At 34.6% G+C, this 14,480-nt stretch overlaps 1 protein-coding gene across 15 annotated transcripts in view; it reads right to left on the bottom strand.

Moving 5' to 3' along the window:
• ASB15 (ankyrin repeat and SOCS box containing 15) overlaps positions 1–14,480 on the bottom strand; it is a 72,325-nt gene that overhangs the window by 52,874 nt on the left and 4,971 nt on the right. For all 15 annotated transcript variants that reach the window (XM_054559739.1, XM_054559741.1, XM_054559728.2 and 12 more), the window contains exon 2: positions 4,000–4,054. The gene's annotated coding sequence lies outside the window, so the exon portion shown is untranslated. The remainder of the gene's footprint in view (positions 1–3,999; positions 4,055–14,480) is intronic.

Below are 14,480 nucleotides of genomic sequence, written 5' to 3'. Positions count from 1 at the left end.
AGTCTTGTACACTCTTGGTAGGAAAGTAAATTGGTACAGCCATTATGGAAAACAGTTTGGTGTTTCCTCAAAAAATTTAAAATAAATCTACTATATGATCTAGCAACCCCACCTGTTAGTATATACCTAAAGGAATTGAAATCAGTATCTCAAAGACATATTTGCACTTCCATATTCATTGCAGCATTATTCAGAATAGGCAAGAGACGGAATTAACCTAAGTGTCCATAAGTGGATGAATGGATAAAGAAAACGTAATATATATTTATCATGGAAGATTACTCAACCTTAAGAAAAAAGAAATTCTGGTATTCGTGACAACATGAATGAAACTGGAGGACCTTATAGTAGGTGAAATAAGCTAGTAACAGAAAAACAAATACTGCATGATATCTCTTATATGTGGAATCTAAAAACATTGAATTCATTGTAGAAGCAGAGTTTCAGTTATAAGATGAATAAGTTTTAGAGATCTAACGTACAGCATGGTAACTATAATTAATGATAATTTATAGTATACTTAAAGTTTGCTAAGAGAGTTTGCTTAATTGTTCTCACCACACATACACCCACACACACACACACACACACACACACAAACAGTAACTATGTAAGGTGATGGATATGTTAATTAGCTTGGTTGTGGTAATCATTTCACAATGTGTAAATATATCAAAAAATCACATTGCAGCATTATGTATATACATGTTTTATTAATTAATTATACCTCAATAAAGCTGGAAAAATGTAAAGCATAAACATAAGTAAGAAATCCAGGTCAGAGGGTGCTGATGTTAATCTAGCAATATTACATATGTATTCCTACGTGTAATATGTCAGTTTGAGGACTTTATCCTAGTGTGCCCTAAATTGAGGTTTAGGGAATAGGGGGAGGAAGTTTTCTCTTCTGCTTGGATAAATTTGCTTGTTTCTTTAACAATTTAACAGTTAAACAGTTTATTTTTAAGAAACAACAAATTTTTCAATTTTCAGAAATTTAAAAATTGATTTCTAAGAGGGGAATTGGTACAAAATTCAAATGCCAGATTATTTGAATTCTTTATTCAGATAATTATATTTTACAACTGAATAACAGAGTCATGGAAATGCTAACACATACATATATTGGTCTTTTCCTTTACTGGTTTCACATTAGTTTTATTTGGGAGGGAAGATCTTTCCTCATAATTTTTCTTTTAAAAATATTTTGATTTCACTCATTGTTTCTTTCAGGTGACTCTTAGAATCATCTAGTCAAAATGGAATTGTGACTGTAAGTGCACTAAGAAAAGATTCCTTTGGGAAGAATGAACATATTTTGACAAATATGTTCAATATTTTTACATATTTAAAATATTGACTCTCACCCAGGAAAATATGTCTTAATTTATTCAAAACTTTTCTTTTGAACTAATGTAAAGTTTCATAGTTTTACTGAAGCCTTGAATATTCCTGACATATTTATTCCTCAATAGCTTGTGATTTTTATTTCTTTGTGAATAGAATTGTTTCTCCTGGTTATTCTGGCACATCAAAAACTAACAGTCTTTGTATATTTATTTTTATTCAGCTGCCTTTTAGAATTCCTATTTGTTTTAAAGATTTTAGGTTGATTTTCTTGCTTTCTGTACAAAATGCTGTCATGTTGAGTGGTTGAAAACCTTATAAGAAATATTATACTAATCTGTTACGGGGGGAAAAGATAGATTCCGCTAAGAAACATTTAGAACAAGATGTTAGTATGTAAACTCTAAGTGTGACTTCTATAGAGCAGTTGTTCTTAGGTTTGACTTGCATTGGAATCACCTGGGGAGCTTTAGCAAACACTGATGCCTAGCCCCCTCCCTCAGATACTCTAATTTCTGTGCATCAGGACACTAAAACTTCTTTCTTTTTCTCTTACTTTGTTTTTTTTTTTGACAAGGCCTTTCTGTGTCACACAGGCTGAGTGCAGTGGCACGATCATAGCTCACTGCAGCCTTGATTACCTGGGCTTAAGTGATCCTCCTGGAACTCAGTTTGGATCATGTAAAATTTGAGATACCTATCAAAGTCTAACAAGAAAGGTTAAGTAGGCAGGTTAATATGGTCCAAGTTTAGAAGAAAAGTCTGAGCTGAAGAGATAAATTAGTGATACTTAAAACCGTGTGGCTAGAAGAGCTCACCAAAGCAGTACATGCAGATATAAAAATAGAGATGTTTAAGGGATGAACTCCGGGGCTAACCAGAGCTATGAGACAGAATGCAAGCCAAGGGAAGAAAAATATTTACAGCCGAAAGGAGTGATCGACTGTATCAAATTCTGCTGCTAAGTCAAGTAGGATGAGGACAGAGAACTGACCATTGGATTTGGCAAACTTTAGGTTTGGTTTTTCATTGTGGAATCATCTCACTAACTGGCTGGACTTCCTTTCCTGGTTTTCCATCTTGTCCCCCCTCTACGTTGCTTCTCAGTATATTATGAAGATGTTATGAGGAAAAGAGGCAGTGTTCTTATGCTTAAGGATCAGAAGACCCATATACAATTTCCTAAGTCTAGGAATGTTACTCCTTTTCCTGTGCCTTCTCTCCGAAAAAATCTTTCTTCGCTCATTTTGTTTGACTTAGTTTATGACTAAGGGTTATTGATTTATCAAAATCAGCTTTTTAAAAGTTTATACTAGTAACTACTTTAGAATAAAGAGAATGTCATGTAACAGAAATTGAAGTAGAATTTAAAACTCATTTTATTGCATTTTCTCAGAGAATCATCAAACACTAGATGAGCAAGTGATTGAGGTAGAGTGTATTACCCACTGTCAGAGAAGACTTTTGGAGGAGTTTAGAAATTTGCTACACTTCATGGATATCAATTCCAGTTTCCCCTTAGTTCCCACTTCCCATGATATCTCCTCATATGATATATGTTGAAATTAGGCCCGAAAATAGCTCTGATTTCCTGTTCAATTTTAGAATCTACAATGCTGTCTTTTATTTATTTATCTATTTATTTATTTATCTTTTTTAGAGACAGTGTTGCTATAATTGCCCCAGCTGATCTTGAACTCCTGGCCTCAAGCAATCCTCTTGCCTCAGCTCCCAAGTAACTTGTATTACAGGAGTGAGCCACTGCACCTAGGTCTACAATGTTATCATTTTATGTTCTCTCATCTGAACATTCTATAATTTTAAAGATTCAAATTCCACTAAAATATTTGTTTGTGATACTTGCCATCTCTTTGCCTGCTATAAAAATTAAATTTTAAAATAGAGGCTAGTAGATTAATTTTTAAAACAAGATTTACACTAGTTTCTTTCATGGTACTAAGTTATCATTTCTGAGCATCCTAAATGAGATATATTCCTCTTTGAATAATACTGCATTCATTTATTTGCCACGTATGTATTTATTAGCTACTATGTGTCTGGTACAATGATAATGTTCAAGAAGGCAGTTCTTACTCTCAGTCAGTGGAGGGGATGAATAGATGATCAAAAGAAGGTGATGCTTAGCTTCTAGGAGGGCACCAAGAGTATGCCTTAGATGATATAAAGGCTTGAGCTGAGACTTGAAAGATAAGGAGGAGTTTTTGAGATAATGTATAAAGGGAGAGGCATTCCAGGCAGGGAAAATACACATAGATCTGAGGGAAAATGGCATATCTGGGGGGAATGCTGATCATTTACTCTTGCTGGTCACAGAATGCACTGAGGAACCTACAGACAATGAGCAGGAGCTTTAGGTAAGAGTTAGAATATGTAGGATATACGTATATACTGAACTATATACTGGAGTAAAGAATTTGGGGCTTTATTTTATTTCTTCCTCCAGGACAGTGGCAATGAGAAAAGGCTTTCTCTTTGGGGTGCACTAGGGTAGTGGTGTTATTCGTCAGAATCTCTAAAGGCCATCTGTGGAGTCTTAACATTCTGCAGCACTCACTGCCTTTGGATATTGTAATACAACCCCCCCTCCCCATCTCCCATTGTCACACATTCTTCCTTCCACAGGGACGTTACCTTCACATACTGTGGGTTGAACCTGTCCCTCAAAGTGGTCTGGGCCTGAGAACACCTGCAGGAGACAAGAAGAAGCCATAGGAGCATTTTAGGTAGGAAAAGATCATGATCAGTTTCAGCAATTTCTCCTCCCTTTCCTTGTTTTGCAGATATTTTACCATTACAACATAGATGGAGATTTTCATCTAAATTAATAAAAGATGTTCTCTATTCACAAATGGAAATGGAGCAACAGTACACAATTTCTGCCCCAGAATTCATGGCTGGTGCAGGTAAAAAGCTCTTTAGAGATTGCTAGGTAATCCATTTGCTTTACCTAAAAAGTTCATTTGTATAGTTTTAAATGGTTTGCAGAAGTCTTTTGAAAAGTACTCTTGAAGTTTCATGTCTTTTCCTCAAAACTTGACAGTCTTGGGAGTGACAAAAAGGGAGAAAATATACAAACATATGTGATATATTCATAGCTGGACTTAAACAGTGATAAAAGAAAATTTTCATTTTACAACCTACTTCCAGTAGAATTTTACAATTCTACTATCTAGTAAGAATCATTTCCTCTGAGTGGTGTTCTTGTTCTGAGCAAATCATTCCTTAAGTAGCAAATTCTCCTCAAAATTTGATGTATATCAGTTTAACCAAAAGACTTTTCAGAAACCTAATATGTAGCAAAGCTCACAAGGTCTTTAGAACATGACACATCAAAAAAGATGAAGGTAGAAATAACAAAAATGTGCCCTTAGGACTTAAGTTAGATGGGATCCCCTTTCTCTGGCATGGAGTCTAGGTATCTGGAGAGTACCTTTTTTTTTTTTAATAAGTGCACACTTGAATGATGATGTTTTGTTTTCACTCCTACACTCTAACAATGCCCAAGAAGGGCAAATAGTAAAATGATGCTGTTATTTGATAAATTAATTATTGATCATAGACTGGTTTTGAATTCAAAGTGTTAGGAATTTAATGGAGTTTCTCCTTAGTGGCTTACAGATCTCCCATACCCTTCTACTATCTAGTAAGTATCACGTCCTCTGAATGGTGTTCATGCCCGGAGCAACATTCATGCTCTCAGAGAAATACCTCCTCCTCTGCGAAGAGCTGAAGGAGGTTGGTGTGACACAGATACTACCTGAATTATTGGTAAATAGAAGCCTTTTTTAGGTGGAAGACAGTTCCACTGCAACAAGCTGAAGAAAGCCAGCACCATCTAGTGGAAGGAGAGTCACACAGGAATGGATGCCTGTTGGTTTGGTTTCCAGTTCTGTATTTTGAACTCTTTTCTGAGACTTCTGTGCATTGCTAATATTGGTCTCTTTTCATAATAGACTTAACCGAATGGTCTCTGACCAAGCTTCAACACTGCATTTTTTTTAGTGGTTGGCGGTATAATAATTATAATGATGGCTATATTTATTTAGATTTTGTTATACCTAAGCATTTCTCTAAGCCCTTATCTCAGGGCTTCCAGGTACAGTTGTGCAGGTTGTATACTGCACAAGGTTGCTTGGGTGAGGGAATGGGGAGACTGGAATCCATCTTAATCTCCACTCACCCACATGGGTGCCCTAGAGAAGGGTTGCATTCACTTGGAGAGCTGATCAAAATTTTCCAAACTGCACAAAGGTGCCATATGATGCAGTTCTGGTTTTTCATATGCATTATCTCATTTAACCTCATGGCATTCTTGCAAAGTAGGTGTCATATTATTGTGACCATTTTTCAAGGAAGAAGTAAGGCTTAGGGGGTTAAGTAAAATTGCCTAAGGCCACATAACTACCCTGAGCAGTTTTTGCTCAAGTGGCTGACAGCAGAGGCAAGCTCAAAGCTTCTCCTGTGTCTAGCAAGTTTGATTGTGATGACTGCTTCACTCACTGACTCAAGCAACTCAAACCAAAAACTCAACAAGCAAAACCAAAAATTTAAAAAGCAGTACAATAAAGGCCTGCCATGCACATGAGGACTTCACCTGCCACCTTAGCATAACTCCTGTTTGCTCTCTGAACAGGCAAGACACATTCTTTCGCTGGGTTCTTGTTCATCTTGTCCTTTCAAATGCCCTTTCTTGCCACTCCCCTGTTTCCTTCAGTAGAAATCCATCTGCTCCTTTAAGACCCAATTTAGACTGTCCTTCTCCATCTCCATGAATTATTCTAATCCTGCCAATCTCTTTTCCTCCTTTATTTCCCTATCATATTTATTTTGTTTGCCTTACATAGTAATTATTTATGTACCTTTGTTACATCAGGATTTATTGTAACCTTTTTGAGGACAGGAGGTGTAACAGGCTTTGGACAATGTGGCCATTCAATAAATGAGAATTAAATTGAAAACCTAGGGACCTAAACAATGGCAAGAGAAACCTGCAGTTTTATTATATGCTTTATGTTCTCACTTAAACTAAGTGTCTAAATAGGAATTTCATAATATTGAATAATGACAAGCTGGGAGTCTTAAGCCAAATCCACAATGCATTCTATAGCATAATAGATTTGTTTCTAATAAAGACCTAGTGAATAATTGAATTAGTGTGATTGGTCATAATTAACTCAACTCCCAGGAGCAGAAGGAGTTATAGATTTGCAAATCCCAAGGTACCAGGCATGTTGCAAACTTGTTCTAAGTTAATTTTTAACTTTCATTTTGACTGCAATTATCTATTAAGCCCTCAGGCTACAGTTGGCCAGATAATAGAGAGAAAAGAAATCAGAACAACTCTTCATGGTATTTTTGAGACTATTTATAGAGAGTTTACTTTGCATGGAAGTGAACTGGTAATACAAAAGAATTCATAGAACAAACATATAACTATTGTAACCTCTACAGTGAGTACATAGCAAAACAAATTTAACAATAGTTATTCGTTGAAAATGTAAATCTAAGATCCTTATTTTTAACTATAACTAAGAAAGTATTTTTATCTAAAATTTTCCCAATTACACTTATAAAGAAAATGTAGTATATATACACCATGGAATACTACACAGCCATAAAAAGAATGAAATCATCTCCTTTGCAATAACATGGGTACAGCTGGAGGCCATTATCCTAAGTGAATTAATACAGAAACATAAAATCAAATACTGCATATTTGTGAGAGTTAAACAATGATATATGTGGACATAAAGATGGATACAATAGACACTGGGGACACCAAAAGGGAGGAAGGAGGGAGCGAGAGGGGCAAAGGTTGAAAAACCATCTATCAGTACTACAATCACTATTTGGCTGATGGGTTCAATAGAAGCCCAAACCCCAGCATTATACAATATCCATGTAACAAACATGCATATGTACCACCTGAATCTAAAATAAAATAAAATACCTTGCATATAAATTACATTGTCATAGGTTTATGTTAATGAAGAAAAACAAAACTAGTTATTACAAATAGATTGACAAAAATAGGGGAAATAAGACTTTATAAAATAGTTTAAAGACAGCAATGATTCAGTAGCCTGAATCTGTAAGAGGAAGGTAGACTTTAGCACATAAAATTCTTACCATGCATTCAATGTCTCCCTGAGAAAGAAAAGACTAAGCTATTGAATGAAATCGCTGTGGTGAACAGCAATCTCTCTCACTAGCTCAGATATGAAAAGAGTATATACAAAAATTGGCAAAGGTCTCTATAATAAGGAAAAATATTAGTCTGGTGATAATAGTTAGAAAAGCAAATGCCTGAAATTAACTGAGCTTGCACAAATAAATAAGTGAATGAATAAAAAAGCAAGTACTAAAAGTATAGAGGAAACAAAGGTCCAGAAAAATAAGTAGAAGGAGGAAAGAGGGGTATGTTCACAGTCTAGACAAATGGCAAACATTAAAATGACAGATGTTTAGGCCAAGGCAAATTACTTCCTAGAGGCTAAAAAACACAGAGTTCTAATCACAGGAATACTGCTGGTAATTTTTGAGCAACACAGAGAATGAAAGAGGTATCAAGAGGCTTTAGATAAATTTTGTCTTTTTTTTTTCCAACTGATACAAAATATCAGCAGGTAGTTTGTGAATAGTGAAAACAGTAATAGATTATCTAGTATGGGTTACGAATAACATTTATAATTTGAAATTTATGTTACTATTCATTTGTCCTTTTAGTCATTCCACATTTAAGTTGAATGAGAACACATGGACACAGGGAGGGGAACTTCACACACCAGGGCCTGTCATGGGGTGGGGGGCTAGGGAAGGGATAACATTAGGAGAAATACCTAATGTAGGTGACAAGTTGATGGGTGCAGCAAATCACCATGGCACATGTATACCTATGTAACAAAACTGCACGTTCTGCACACATATCCCAGAACTTAAAGCATAATTTAAAAAAAAGTAATTTCTACATGCAAAGACTATGCTTGGTATTTTTTCAAAAGGAACACTCATAAACAAAGAACATGATGTCTAGAATGTCTTTGATGGAAACTGTCCTTGCAACCCTGGGGATAAGATGAAGAAACATGAGCTGGATGGAGAACAGTTAGTTAGTGGATTTAAAACTGTTTGCATAACCATATCCAAAGAAAATCTAATAACGGATTGATGTCAGTTTGATTCTGTATTCAACATGTTTGCTATGTTTATTGCCGTTTTTGATCAATTTCTAAGAGCATCACATTTTGGAGTTTTCAAAACCTGAGAAGAAGAGAATTCTGGCAGAAAGAATTTAATTTGACTTACAATGTTAAATAAGGTATGACAAAATGAAATTAATTAAAGTCGATCTGAATAAAAACTGAAGCTATAATAAAAGCAAATGTCATTGTGATGTGTTCAATTATCTTAAGTGAATGAAAAATGGGATCGTTATTTTCTAACAGCTGTTAAAGGAAGGGAAACTAGGCCAGTAACAGAAGCATTTTATGTAAAACGTAGTGCTTGTTCAAGATAAGTGACAGTTCTTGTCAGTATCGAATAAGAATGAATAACATTCACCAAAATAACACATAGCACAATTATTATTTTTGTAATAAAATGCAAAATCATGGCCATATGCTGCAATAATGGAAAAAACTCAACAATGGAAGATATAAATGATATAGTAAACCTTTACATCTAAGTTCAAAACATCAGTCATGTAGATATATAAATAATATGAAAAAGACAGAGACTTCAATTTATTAAGTAGGAGGTGGTTATGCAAAAGCTATTTTTATAACTACAAATGTTGTCTTATGTGATATCAATAAGATAATAATTTCCATATTAAAATAGATAACAGGAAGTCTTCTTGTTTGACCATGGCTGCAAAAGTTGACATCTTTCTCTTTTTCCTCCTGAAAATTTGTGCATAAGCAACAAGGAGAATGACAAGAATAATAAAATAATACAAAACATAAATTCCATTTTCACAAAACTGGAATAATGTAACCAGCAGACCCTGCAAGAAATGCAAGGACTAGTAAAAGTACAGAGTGGTGAGAAAACCTAGTGGCAGCAGATCTTAGACATGCCACAAAAATATACTTTCTAAAGGTGAAGAACTCATCTTCACAGTGAAGTGCATAGTAAAAGCTATTTTCTTTTATTGCAGCATTCTGTGCAGGAACTAAAGAGAGCAAGGTGGTGGTACAAGTCTTCTTGGATCTAATTTGGCTCAGAGAAGCCGAGGATGTGGAGCTACCCAGAGAATCCCATAGATGAGTGACAGCTATGGGAAGCAGTCCCTTTGTTATCACTTAGACATAGTTGGCCAAGGAAAATCCAACTTATTTTAAAGTGAGAAATAAACATGAAATTCCTATGGCACAAATATAAAAACACTACGAAAAATATAGAAAAAAGCAAAACTTTTCAACGTATGAATCACGCACACATGGAAAATGTTGCCATTGAACAGATGAAAATTATGATCATATATTTTACCATTAATTAAAACAACAACAACAAAAAACACAACTTTATATATTAAAAAAGAGTAAAAAGTACAAATGCAAAAACTCAATAAAGAGATGCAAATAAAATAGAGGAAGATCAAATTAAAGCTGCAAACTCAGAAAAGAAGAAAATAAACTAGTCACAAAAGTGAAAATCAAAGTTGAAGGATTACAGGACTATAAAAAATATAGAAGATAAAAATAAGAAAAGCAAATAAAATAAAATTGAAATAAAGCCTTAAGGATAATAAAGCATATTCCTATATATCTATATATTTATATCTATATTTACATATAAAACAGTCAAGTAAAATCCAACAAATTTATAGTTGGAGACCCTAAGGAAAGAAGCTGAAGAAAATAGAAGCCAACAAGAATTGAAAGTCATAAATCAAGAAAATTTTCCTGAAATAAAAGAAGATTTAAATCGAAATACTTACAGGACACACTATGCATGCCAGGGAAAAGTAACCAAAAATTTGATATGGAGACATAGTCTAGGAGTGTCAGTGGATTTCAAAAAAAAAAAAAAAGAAAACTTCATGCTGCCAGGTTAAAAAAATTAAATAATTTATAAAGGGAAAAACAATCTAACATAATATTTCTCCAAAGCATCACTTACAAGATAATTAAGTAAAGAAAATATAAGCAAACAATTTTATACCTAGCCAAGCTGTCCTGCAAATTCAATGAGTAACATGTATTTCTTTGGTCTATCATATTACTAGGTATTTATAAAAGCAACTTAATGAAATTCAGTCAAAATGATATTGTAAATTTGTAATTTTTGTCCCCTGCCTTGACCCAAGCAAAAGACAATGGTAGTTTTTTTTAATTAATAAGACCCAGTCATGCTAAAAATAATATAAACATTTCTGTAGAACAGAAATAAAACTGAAACATATGTTTAAATGATTGAAGCTACAAAGCTGTAGGTCTTTAGATTTAGATCTACAGTAGTCTAGAAATTTGAGACTTTCTGGATAATGGGAACCAAATTTACTCCACTCCTGGAAGGATACAGAAGCCAGGCCTACCACATGAAATTTAAGAGTGGAACCAGACTCCCTCCTCAAGAAAGGAGGCTAAGAAAAACTATGTTGATTGCTAGGGTCACAGCTCTTATAAACTGGAGTGTTTGGGATGGCAGGGGGAGGGAGGCTGGAGGGAGGAGGTTTAGAGAAAGCCCTCACAGTTCAGGACACCAGCCAAGCTGCTTCTTTGTTTGAGGACTAGAACCGTGGTATCTTCAGAGGCCCCAAGACAAAAAATAAATACATAAATAAATAAGACTTTGTTATAGACTGGGAGCTCTAGGCAAAATGCACAGACAAATGAGGGTCGGGTGATGGGAAGAAAGAAGATTCCACTTAAGATGAGCATTTAAACTAAATTTCCAAACACTAAGATGACAAAAAAAAAGCAAATCCAGAGGGAAAGGAGTTATTGGGGGGAAAAGCTTGGTAATAAAATAAGTGAAGTATATTAGAAAATAAAATTAACTAACTTTTGCCTGTGGGGAGAAAAATCTCTATTTTTACATAAATGATGGAATTAAAATCATAGACAATAATAGAAAAGAACATGAAAGAGGTGATTTCAGGGAGTACTTTTAGAGCATGCTAAATCTTTGCATTTTTTCAGTAAGAAGCTAAAAATTTACTGATTACATTTAGATGTTGTTAAAAACACGTAGCTGATTGTTTGTTAAAATCTGATAGGTCACCATTAGAAAATGAAAAGTAAATCATTTTTAAACCAGCAGGGACAAAAAAAAAGACAAAAAAGAGAAAAAAGAAAAATTTCAACAATTAATTAAATAGCATAAAATAAGGGTATAGAAAGCAAAGAGAAGCATAATAAATTTAAAAGATGGAAAATATAAATACCTCAGTTATAATAAATGTAACAAATGTATAAAACTCATCTAATTAAAAATATATACTACTTAAAGTACACACATTTAAAATAACATGTTGCAGAAAATTGAAAAAAAAAAGAAATAGAGCGAATATACTAAGAAAATGTTAAACAAAAACAAAAAACCGTGGGGTAATAATATCAGACATACCAGTAGTTAAAAGAAAAAGCATTAATAAGGAAAGGAAAGAAAAATTATAACAATATAAGGAACAACCACCAAGAAGATATGTCAATTGTAAACTTATATGAACCTGAAAAGAGCATAGAATATATAAAGCAAAACCTGGCAGAATTATAAGGAGAAATAGTATCCAGGCTACATAAAGAAATTCTACAGGCCAGGCGTGGTGGCTCATGCCTGTAATCCCAGTACTTTCGGAGGCTGAGGCGGGCGGATCACGAGGTCAAGAGATCGAGACCATCCTGGCCAATATGGTGAAACCCGTCTCTACTAAAAATACAAAAATTAAGCAGGCATGGTGGCGCGCGCCTACAGTCCCAGCTACGCAGGAGGCTGAGGCAAGAGAATCGCTTGAACCCAGGAGGCAGAGGTTGCAGTGAGGCAAGATCGCATCACTGCACTCTAGCCTAGTGACAGAGTGAGACTCTGTCTCCAAAAAAAAAAAAAAAGAAATTCTACAATCACTGTAAAACAAGACAACTGGTCTGGCACACTGGCTCACACCTGTAAACCCAGTGCTTTGGGAAACCAAGGCAGGAGGATTGCTTGAGCCCAGGAATTTGAGACTAGCATGGGTAAGATCCCTACAAAAGATGTAGTGAGACCTCCATCTCTATAAAAACATTTAAAAAAACTAGCTGGGCATGATGGTGCATGCCTGCGGTGTGGTCCCAGCTACTCAGGAGGCTGAAATAGGAGGATCACTCGGGCCCAGGAGGTCAAGGCTACAGTGAGTCATGATCAGGCCACTGCACTCCAGCTTGGGCAACAGAGCAAGATGCTATCTCAGGAGGAAAAAAAAGAGAGAGAGAGAGAGAGACAAACAACATGAAAGAAAAATAAAGGATATAAACAGGAACAATTCATAGAAGAGAAATCTTAACGGCCAATAAACATGAATAAATGCTCAACCTCTCTAGAAATCAAGGACACGCAAATTAAAACAAAAAGATAAATTTCACAGCTATTAGTTTAATATTTTTCTGATGCTGAATGTTAAGATGAGGATCTCTCAGATACTGCTGATGGGTATGAAAACTGGAACAATCAATTAGAAAACTATTTGGCTCTATCTAGAAAATACGAAGAAACATTTACTCTACAAACAGTAATTCTACCTTTGGGTATTATTGCTTGAATAGCTCCTGCACATAAGCAGAAGGAAACGTGTGGCATAACTTGCAATTGAGATTAATTGGAAATAATGCAATTTACCACTTAAAGAGAAATAAGCATGTAAAATGTGCTATAGTCATATAATATCATAGTATGCAGAAATTAAAAGCAATAAATTGATATCTAAGTATCAGTATCATTGCTCTTAAAAACAAATGTTAACTGAAAAGGGGATATTCCAGAATTTGTATATAATTACTTACATTTTAACAAATTCAAAAAACCACCGTACACAAAAAGTATAAGGATTCTAACTGTATATACATACAAAAAAAAACAGACTATGTATATCAAAGGCTCAATGGTTGCCTGCAAGAAGGAAAGGTAAACTATAGTACTTCAACTTTATTCATAATAACTTTTTTTTAAATTTAAAGCAAATGCGCAAAATGCTAACATTAATTCTGGATAGTGGGCACATAGTGTTTACCATGTACTTTTTTGTGTAATAAGAACTCTTAACATAAGATTTACCCTTTTCCCAAATGTTTTAAGTGCACAATACCATGCTAACTATAGGAACTATGTTGTACAGCAGATCTCTAGTACTTACTAACCTCATATAACTGAAACTTTATATCCAGTAACCATCTTTCCCCATGCTCTCTCCCTGAAGCCCCTGACGCTGCTATCTGCTGTCTGTTTCTATGAGTTAGGCTATTTTAGATCTCATATAAGTGAAATTAGCAGTGTTTGTCCTTCTGTGACTATCTTATTTCACTTAGCATAATGTCCTCCAGGTTTTCCCATATTGTTGCACATGCCAGGATTTCCAACATTTTTAAGCCACAATAATATTCTCTTGTATGTATATACAACATTTTCTTTATTCATTAATCTCTGAATGGACATTTAGGTTGTTTCCATATCTTGGCCATTGTGAATAATGCTACAGTTGAACATAGGGTACACACATCTCTTCAAGATCCTGATTTCACTTCTTACGGATATAAACCCACAAGTGGGATTTCTGGATCCTAAAATTCACGTGGAATCACAAAAGACCCTAAATGGGAAAAGCAATTTGAGAAAGAACAATGCTGGAGACATCACATTTTCTGATTTCAAAATATATTACAAAACTACAAAATTAAAACAGTGTTATACTGGCCTAAAAACTGACACACAGACCAGTGTAACAAAATAAAGAGTCCGGAAATAAACCCACATATATGAAATCAACTGATATTTGAGAAGAGTGCCAAGAATGCACAATGGAGAGAGGATGGTCTCTTCAATAAATGATGTGGAGAAAACTGAATATCCACATACGCAAGAATGAATTGGACCCTTATCTTACGCAATACACAAAAATCAACTCATCATGGGTG

The sequence above is a fragment of the Pongo abelii genome, chromosome 6, assembly GCF_028885655.2.
Source record: "Pongo abelii isolate AG06213 chromosome 6, NHGRI_mPonAbe1-v2.0_pri, whole genome shotgun sequence".
Taxonomy (NCBI): domain Eukaryota; kingdom Metazoa; phylum Chordata; class Mammalia; order Primates; family Hominidae; genus Pongo; species Pongo abelii.
Note: the sequence above shows the minus strand (reverse complement) of the source record. Positions and strands in the feature narration are given on the sequence as shown.